Source organism: Balaenoptera borealis, assembly GCF_965194805.1.
Source record: "Balaenoptera borealis genome assembly, chromosome: 1".
Taxonomy (NCBI): domain Eukaryota; kingdom Metazoa; phylum Chordata; class Mammalia; order Artiodactyla; family Balaenopteridae; genus Balaenoptera; species Balaenoptera borealis.
The window spans coordinates 92,063,078-92,073,082 of record NC_138860.1 but is presented as its reverse complement, the minus strand read 5'-3'; the positions used below and the strand labels follow the sequence as shown (position 1 = coordinate 92,073,082).

Here is a 10,005-nt window from a genome sequence, read left to right as displayed (position 1 = left end):
AGGTAGGACAGCTCCCGGGTGCCGGAACAAGATGCTTTCAGATGAGTCTGGTGATTGGTTGTCTTGCAATAGTTATTGACTATTTCCTTTTACGTATATAAAATATATATATACACACACACGCATATATATACACATATATGTATTGATATGTATATATGTATGTATTTATAGGTGAAACCATAGAGACAAACATTCTGAGCACATTTTAGACATGTAGGTCATACGGGACTGGGCTGTGGGCCTGAGCCTATCAGTAAGCTGAGGCCTGCTGCTCTCAGGTCCATCTGGATTGTGTCCCACCTAACTGTCCAATTGCTGTCCCCCATGACTCCATCAGGCCACCGGAGACACTTGAAGTCTCGAATACAATCAAAATTTCAGCCCCCATTCACAGAAATAAAATCCAAATGTAAGGTGAGAATTGTAGTATCCAGCTGGTGATTCTGGCTTCTCCGAGTTTTAATGACGAAGAACACATCTTGGTTTTATTATCCACCCAAACATTGCCTTGTAAGGACTCTTCCTACCTAACACTTAATGTCTCTGATAAAATTATATTTTTGTGTGTTCCCTGTTCATCTATGGCATTTCCTGGCCTGTGTTAATGGTAATCTACAGCTACCAGAGAGAAAGAAAGAAAGAAATGGAGTAGGAAAAGATAATTCATGCTTAGTGAATGCTGTCTGGATGCCAGGGTCTGTACAATGTATACGGCTTTTATATCTCCCTACAACCTTAAGAGGTCTGTATTAGAATCCCCATTTTGCAGGTGAATAAACTGAGGCTCTTAAATGTTTTACAATTCACCCAAGTTTACATAGGAACTAGTCTGGCTTGATCAACCCCAAGACCACCCATCTCCAAAGCCCACATCTGAGAGCCGTGTTTATGACAGCGAATTTGTCAACTCTCGGGACTCTTTGGCCCTGAGCAAATGAAATCCATCTGTATTTGTGAGTTGCTTAAATGTTCACAGGTCTGGTATTTCACCACAGCAAGGCAGACTCATCAAATATTTTATGTGGTAAAACTGCTGATAAAGGCTAGGCAGGACTCTGAGAACATTCAGTTAATTGTTTTTCTAACTGTTCCTTAATATTAATGGACCTTGGCCACTGTTTCAGTAGCAGCATAAAGAATCTGAGAACTTAAACCAAAAACTTGCTCTTCTCCTTGATTTTAAGATGATCTCAGTTTTGTCACTTAACTTTGCTGTGCTCTACTTTCCTTACCTGTTAAATGGTCACAACACATTATGCTGAAGGTGTAATGAGACTGTATACCTGAAAGCTGTTTGAAACTTTTATTCAGGTATCTTGGCTTCTGTCTAAGAAAGATAAGCAAGGTGTGAAATAGATGCACGCTTGTATAATAGTAGCTGATGTTCATTGGCTAGTCACTGTGCACAAGCACTGGCCAAGTGTCTTACGGTCATCCCAACGCTATGAGATGAACACTAGTATTATCCTCATGTTACAGATAGGAAAAACAGGCACAGACAAGTAAGAAACCTTCCAAGTTCCATAAGTACAATAGAAAGTGGCAGTCAGGTGGGATTCCAACCCAGATAGTTTCCTTCCAGAGCCTATGTTATTAACCATTGTGTTATATTGCCTCCCAATTATAAGTATAATGAAATGACAGTCAAGGCATTATGTAAACAATTAGGTTAATTATCAAAGGATAAACATTTGACCTACAGTCTCTTGCTGGAAGATTCTAGTTCAAACATATCCCTGACTACGCTGGCACCCTGGAACGTAGCCTGATTAGTCCCCAGCACCAACGGGTCATGTCCCAGTTCTTGGTGGTTCCCGACCAAGCTCTCCCTGTTTCTTCCCTTCAACCATCATGACCCTCTGGCCTTTCCCTCTGCTGATTCTCAGTGGCCTGCAATATCTACCCACACTGTTCCTCCTGCCTGATTCTCCCAAGAAGCCTTCCCAAACCCCAGGATTAGGCTAACCGTCTGCCTTCCATTGGCCCTTAAATCTCCCTGAGCTGGCCCCTGTCCTGGCATGACCTCATCTAGTGGAATTCTTTACTTCTGTGTCTATTTCCCTGTCATATGCACCTCAAGGACTGCCCTGCATTTTAGTCATCTTTGTATCTTCTTTGTATCTTTGGCACTTCATGCTGTGCACATTCAAATTTGTCCATGGTGAGTCTTTAAAAATTGTTAGACAGAGGTGTCTTGGATTGGATCCTGGAACAGATGAAGGACATTAGAATGGAAAAATAGGTGAAATCCAAATAAAGTCTGTAGTTTGGTTCATAGTGTTATACCAACTTTAATTTCCTAGTTTCAATAAATGAAGCATGGTTGTATCAGATGTTAACATTAGAGGAAGCTGGGCGCAGGTTATATGAGGGCTCTCTAAGCCATCTCTGCGACTCTTCTGTAGATCTAAAATTATTGTAAAATTAAAAGTTTCAAAATCAATCATTAGATGGCTTTTAGCCTAGTGTTCAAGACCATCCTTTTGGAGTCAGACAGACTTAAGTTAAAATCCTAACTAAACCATTTACTACATATACTAAGTGATCTTAAGCAAATTAAAGTCATACAGTCCCTCTGAACCCCACTGTTAACTGGCCTGGCGCAGTGGAAACAGTAAATGGTAGTTAGTTTTGTTACACTATTATATTCACAATAATAACGTATTATTATTACTATAACAATTTATCAAAAATACGGGCCGAACTTTTTCTTTCAAACATACTCCCACTGCATGCCTCCCAGCATCCCTACATACCCTACACTTAAGCCACAAACACTTGTTTACTCAACAAATATGTTGGGTGTTCTGGCCACTGTTCTGGCACTGGATTTATAGCCAGGAATGAAACAGACAAAAAACCCTGCCACAAACAGCTTACATTCTAGTGGAGATAGGCAATAAATAAGTAAGTAAAATTAACAGCGCATCGGTTCTCAAAGTGAGTCCCAGATCAGCAGCATCAACATCACCTGGGAACTTGTTAAAATGCATATTCTTGGGCCCCGCCCCAGACCTACTGCATCCGAGACCGGTTGTAACAGTTTTAACAAGTCTTCCGGGTGATTCTGGTTAGTACTTAGGTTTAAGAACCACTGATATAGTAGGTTGTGATAATCTGTGTTCTAGAGGAAACTAAAGCAGGAAACGGGGTGGAACACCAGGGTGGGCAGGGGGTTAAAATTTTTAAATAAGGTGGTTATTCCAAAGGTGGCATCTGCTCAGAGACATAAAGAAGGTGAGGGAGTGGGCCTCCAGGATATCCAGGGAGAGAGTGATTGATTGATTGATTTTAGGGGGAGAGTGTTGTAGGCAGAAGGAATGGCAAATGCAAAGGCACTGAGTCAGGAGCACGCCTGGGGGTCTGTGCAGGGAACAGCAAGGAGGCCAGTACAGCTGGACTAAGGTGAGCAAAGGGGAGAAAGCAGGAGGAGTGGGAGAGTCATGGGGCTCCAGACTGCATAGGGATTTGTAAGCCATTGCAAAGAGTTTGACATTTATATACTGAACCATAGACACGCTACATTTTTCTATAGAGTCTAGAGCCCCTAACACTCTCCAAATCCACCTGCCCTGCCTAACCTTCATGGTCCTAGACAATCCCTTCTCTCCCTTAGGCTTCCCCACCCCACACTGTCAGGATGAGCCTCTCCCATCCCTACCTTTCATAGGCACGTTTGTTTATCCCAATCTACAGTATAGAGTTTGCCTGTATTTTGCCCTATTGGACTGTGTCCCCTGAAGTGGAGACCTTGTCATTTTCCCCCTTTATTCCCACTACCTATCATAATGTCTGTGCATTGCAATGCTACATAAATATTTACTGAGTTTCTCTTAAGGCATCAGGATAGAAACCAACATATTATTGGCACTCGATGAATATTACAAATGCTGCCAATGATTTTGCAATTTCTTCTGTCAGAGATAATAAGAAAAGGAGCTCATAGCTTTATTCTCAAACCACCAATGCTTTTTGGATGCATTTGCAGGATTCACCCAGAGTTTGACTAGAGCCAGCAGAGTCACTCCTTCTTGCCAGCTGCTTCCCTTTGTGCCTGATGGCCTAACTAGTTCTGTGCTGGCTTTGGCTCTGAGTATTGCCAGAGTGTAACATCAATTTACTGCTAGCCTTGGACCAAAATGGACCAGCGTAGGAGATGGCATGAAAAGAAGATGGGCATTGGAATCAGCCAGGGCTAGGTTTGAATTCCAGGTTCAACACCCACAGGGGGCTCTTCTCTTCTTCCTTCCTTCTTTCTTTCTTTCTTTCTTTCTTTCCTTCTTTCTTTCTTTCTTTCTTTCTTTCTTTCTTTCTTTCTTTCTTTCTTCCTTTCTTTCTTTCTTCTTTCTTCCTTCTTTCTTCCTTCCTTCCTTCTTTCTTTCTTTCTTTCCTTCCTTCTTTCTTTCTTTCTTTTTCTTTCTTTCTTTCTTTCTTTCTTTCTTTCTTTCTTTCCTTCCTTCCTTCCTTCCTTCCTTCCTTCCTTCCTTCCTTCCTTCTTTCTTTCTTTCTTTCTTTTTCTTTCTTTCTTTCTTTCTTTCTTTCTTTCTTTCTTTCTTCCTTCTTCCTTCCTTCCTTCCTTCCTTCCTTTCTTTTCTCATGAATCCCCTAGCAAAGAAAGAAAGTGGGTGTTGAACCTGGAATTCAGACCTAGCCCTGGCTGATTCCAATGCCCATCTTCTTTTCGCACCACCTCCTACCCTCGTCCATTTTGGTCCAAGGCTAGCAGTAAATTGATGTTACGCTCTGGCAATACTCAGAGCCAAAGCCAGCACAGAACTAGTTAGGCCATCAGGCACAAAGGGAAGCAGCTGGCAAGAAGGAGCAACTCTGCTGGCTTTAGTCAAACTCTGGGTGAATCCTGCAACTGCATCCCAAAAGCATTGGTGGTTTGAGAATAAAGCTATGAGCTCCTTTTCTTATTACCTTGACAGAAGAAATTGCATTTCCAAGTATGAACTTTTCTAATGCATAAACTAAAATTATAAAATTAGAGAGAAAACATTTTACTGAAACATAATTGAAATTGTGTTGTTATCATAATATTTAAAAATTAATTTGTTACAGTAATATTTTTACCTCTTTATTAGTACATTAAGCAACAAGATCCAGAGGCAAGTTCCATAAGTGCCAACATTTTGACATAATGATGAGCATAGAAGAGATTTGAGCTATTCACAAATGTAGTATAATATGAAATTATCTGCAATTCCTGTTACTGACATAATATAGGTACCGCTATCACTACAGTGGCTGTGGCTTACATTTATGATTGAAGGAGATGCCAAATTTTAATTTGCCTCTGACTCTAATTGTTAGAGGTTAGTCGGGGGGGGAATTTTTCTCCATCCTATTTTACTCTGTATACTATGCAAGACTGCTTCATTGCCCCAGAATATAAGTTGGGATAAATTACTTTAGCTCTCTAAATTTCAGTATCCTGGGCCTTGCCTGGTAGTCCATTGGGTAAGACTCTGTGCTCCCAATGCAGGGGACCTGGGTTCAATCCCTGGTCGGGGAACTAGATCCTGCATGCGTGCCGCAACTAAGAGTCCACATGCCGCAACTAAGAAGCCCACATGCCACAGCTAAGAGTCTGCATGCCGCCGCGAAGAGTCCATATGCCGCGAAGAAGATCCTGCATGCTGCAACTAAGACCCGGCGCAGCCTAAATAAATAAATATTTTTAAAAATAAATAAATTAAATTAAATTTCAGTATCCTTATGTGTAAAGAGATACTTAGATGACAGTTATTGTTATTTTTATTTTATTAGCAGCAGTGGTAGTAGTTAAAGACTCCTCTATAAGCTGACTATGAGTTGATCCATTTGGCAGTCATATTTTTTTTTTTTTTTGGCCGTGCTGCAAGGTATGTGGGATCTTAGTTCCCCGACCAGGGATTGAACCCGAGTCCCCTGCAGTGGAAGTGCAGAGTCTTAACCACTGGACCACCAGGGAAGTCCAGGCAGTCATCTTTTTAAGTTGAGGATTCCTACTCCCAAAATATCCCTTCTTGGCCTGAAATTTCACCTTTAGAGAAATATGCATGCTTTGGGGGCTGAGACTCCTTAAAGGTAAGTACTGCTGACCAGTCACCCTAACCTCCAGCCATGCCCAGCTACAGTCCTAAGTTAGGGAGTGGGACGTGGTGTAGCCCAGCAGGAGATGTGGGTGGTTAAGAAAAGAAAGGTGATACATACTTGGGACAATCTTCCCTCAATTCATTCTATTTCCAGAGGACCCTTTTCAAAGTCCAGATTTTTGCCAAACAAGATAACATTTAGTCTACTTTCCTGGTCTCAAAGAGGATTTTCCTAAAACTCAGCAATAGGTTTAATTATAGCTTGCATGTGCCTACATAACTCCTGTATTCTAATTCATTTCCCAGTTAATTCCCATCTTAAATTAGTATCATTACTATCTTTGCATGACATGAAATTGGTTTTCAAGCACTTGAGAGAAAGGTGCTTACTTCTGGGCCAACCCCTCTGGAATTGCTCTCTTCATGGACCCTGTGATTTCTTCAAGCTCTGTAGTGTTTTTCAAACTTGGGTGTGCAGCAGAATTATCTGAAGAATCCATTAAAACGCAGGCTGCTGGGTCCCACCCCTAGAGAGTCTAATCAGTAGGCCAAGGGTGGAGCCTGAGAATTTGCATTTCTAACTTGCTCCCAGGTTTCTTTACCTCTTTGAGCCCAGTTGCTTTATTATTAAGCAAGGGCAATAATACCTTCTTTACAGGGCTGTTGAAAGGATTAGAAAAAGATATGTAAATATACTCAAAAATACTAAGCCCCTAACAGAAATTTAATAACTCTTCATTCCCATGATGGGACACTGTTGTGGAGAGAAGGATATCTGGAGATGGAGATTTCTGGAGAGCAGCCTTGAAGAAGCAATAGAAATTGCTGGGGAAGAAGGGAGTGAGGGGCGTTCCCAGCGTGAAAGTGTGCAAAGGCTGGGGAGCGTGAAAAACAAAATAGGTAACTCAGAAAGTTGCCAGGAGTTACACTTTGGCTAAAGCAAGTTCATGGATCATGTATACATATGTGGGGAACAAGGGCATTCTGTGCTATTCTAAAGAGTTTCAGCTCTCTTCTGAAGGAGATGGAAAACCATTGAGGTCGTTTGAAGCAGGCAGTGATGTGAAGTAGGGATTGTGTAGGTGAGGAGGAATGGGTCCAGGCTGATGACTAAATTTCTCTCTTGATTTTCTGTGTAGGTGATGGCGATGTAACCCACCAGGAGAAGTACCACAGAAGAAAGAGCTGGCTGGGAGAAGAAGATAATGAGTTACATTTTGGATATGTTAAATTCAAGGTAACGATTAGACACCCGCATGGACATACTAAGTGGTAATTAGATACATGAATCTAGATTTTTTTTTTTTTTTGGCTGTGCCACACAGCTTGCGGGATCTTAGTTCCCCGACCAGGGATTGAACCTGAGCCCCGGCAGTGAAAGCGCAGAGTCCTAACCTACTGGACGGTCAGGGAATTCCCAATCTTGATTTTATTTATTTATTTTTTGGCCATGCTGCGTGACACTCGGGATCTTAGTTCCCCGACCAGGGATCAAACCCGCGCCCCTCTGCTGTGGGAGCACAGAGTCTTGACCACTGGACCACCAGGGAAGTCCCTTAAAGAAATCTTGAAACATAGATTTAGAAGACCTCAGCACTTAGGTGGAACTTAGATCCACAAGAATAGATGAAATAGCCCAAGGAGTATATAGCATGAGACAAGACTTTAGGACTGTATTCTGAAGAACAGCACAGTTTATGAACAATCTCTAAGGGACCTCAAACTGAGGTTATTGACAGTCAGCAGAGCCTGTGTTTCCTATTCTTGTATTATCTGTATACAAGCAAACTCTGGCTTAAATGGACATTGAGGTCAGCCTTGGTCAATGGTACCCACAATAGCCAACACCGCACTTAGGTGGTAGAAGCAACGCAAGAAAAACATCACCAACATGGCCCGTAGGGACCCTGAAGGGAGTTTGAAGGAAAGGCAAAGGCTGATAATAACAGGAGATGAATGTGATCCCCAGCACTGCCTCCTAGTCATCCTTCAGGTGCCACAGTCCGTAGAGAAGCAAGTCCACAAACAACTGTCCCAACTGGTCATCCTCTAGAGATGGGTCTCTTCCCCAAGAGTTTTTGCACGAGTGAGATCCCTAGATTTGTCAAAGCTTAGACATCACCTGCTGGGAGAAAAACATTGTGAACTGAGTCATCACAAAAATAAATACTATTTCCCTTCCTCTTCTGTAAATAAATACTATTTCCCTTCCTCTTCTGAAGACAAACAAGACACCAACATGAATCCTATTTCATGCAGCCAGAGCTATCCTGCTGGGCTTGGCCAACTACCATAAACCAGCAGGATCCCACATCAGCCCAGCCCTGAGCACTTGCCTTTCCTGCCATGGGCTTCTGAACAGTGTCACCCACGGGGAACACATGCAAAAGCCTGTCCCGCCAGCCCAGGTAGGAGGAAGGTTAAGGAAAGCAGAATACTAGAAGGGAGTCCAGGCTCTTTTTAGGTAGGACCAAACAGCAGAGGAGCAACTGCAAAAGTTCTCAGGGAGACGGAAACACTCCTCTTAGATAGGAGGTCTACAATTAGACCACAGTTCAAGCATATCCATGTGTATCCTCTTCTCCCCCTTAAAAAATTCAGTGCTTACAAATCTCCAAACCTATCAGGAAAATGGGGCAATTTCAAGTGTATTTTTCTCATTCCCCCACTAGAGAGTGAATTTAACTATGAGTTCATACTCTCTCATTTTAGGAAATGCATTAGGCAAAAAAAAAAATGAGGCCCACCTGCGTGGGAGCCTAGCTCTCCCCCAATAATTAAGAAGACTAGTCATCCTCAAAGACATTTCTTAGGAAGAAAACCTGTGGCCTAACCTTCGAAAGAACAGAAGCCCCATCCTGATTTCACAGTCCTCGGGCCAGAGGTGTGGAAGTTCAGGAAGGGAACTGGGGCTTTGATAGGATTGTCACAAGCTAGGAAAACATAGGAAATGTTTAGTCAGAAGGAACAAAAACACAGTGTACGGATGGAAATGTGATCTCCACAGACCTATCTTTATTATAGCTGGAGGGGGGTGGGGTGAGGTGGGGAGAAGCGACTCTAAAACCAGCAGACTGTTAGAACTGTAATGGGGCAAAAAACCTTCCCCGAGACAGAAACCTCTTGTCCTGCACTCAGTAAACACCTGTGCCGGCCAGGAACCCAGGCATTCAGGCTCTTAAGTACCTCGGGCTGGAACATATTATTCTCACAGGCTGCACCTGTGAACTTTCTGGAGGGCTTTGTTCCAGTTTGTGAGGGCTCCTGGGAATGTTAAGGCTTGAGCTCTGGGTCTAAAGAGACCATATCCCAAGACAGTATCCCATAACAAAAGAGAAGGGGGAGAAAAGCCATTACCGGCCTGACTCCGAAGAGGATTGGCGGGCAAGGGGAATGGGGGCTTAAGGGGAGTCTGAGCCCCACGTTCCTTTCTGAACATTCTTCTGAAGCTCCCCGGGTAAGCATGACCACCCGTCTGCCAATGAAAGGCTAAAATTCAAGGCCCGAGCCAAACCGCAAGAAAGCCTTCTTGACCGTGTTATGTTGCAAAGTAAATACATCTTTACGGAGGGGAATTGCTCTTACAGGTCCCTGTACCACCTGCGATGGAGGTGGAAAAGGAGCTGCTCTCCTCAGGACTAGATGCTAATTCAATCCTGATCGGCTGGATTAGGTAAGAATTCACTTGGGTGGGGTTGGAAGAGTTGTTTTGTTTGTTTATTGGTTTGCAAGGGATATTTCCCCCAAAGAACACCTAGTGGGTTGGCCAAAAAGTTCGTTCGGGTTTGCCCTAACACGAAAAACCCGAACGAACTTTTTGGCCAGCCCAAATACACTGGCCACTATATACAAGCCCAGAAGCTCAGGCTGCATCAGGAGCTGGTGATGGTGGTTCCCTTGCCTGCTCGGCTCCTCCTGCCCC

At 43.0% G+C, this 10,005-nt stretch overlaps 1 protein-coding gene across 1 annotated transcript in view; it reads left to right on the top strand.

Moving 5' to 3' along the window:
• LOC309617473 (uncharacterized protein) overlaps positions 1-7,288 on the top strand; it is a 145,696-nt gene extending 138,408 nt beyond the window's left edge. The window contains exon 6 of the mRNA XM_082369854.1: positions 7,223-7,288. The gene's annotated coding sequence lies outside the window, so the exon portion shown is untranslated. The remainder of the gene's footprint in view (positions 1-7,222) is intronic.
• Positions 7,289-10,005: the final 2,717 nt, after the last annotated feature.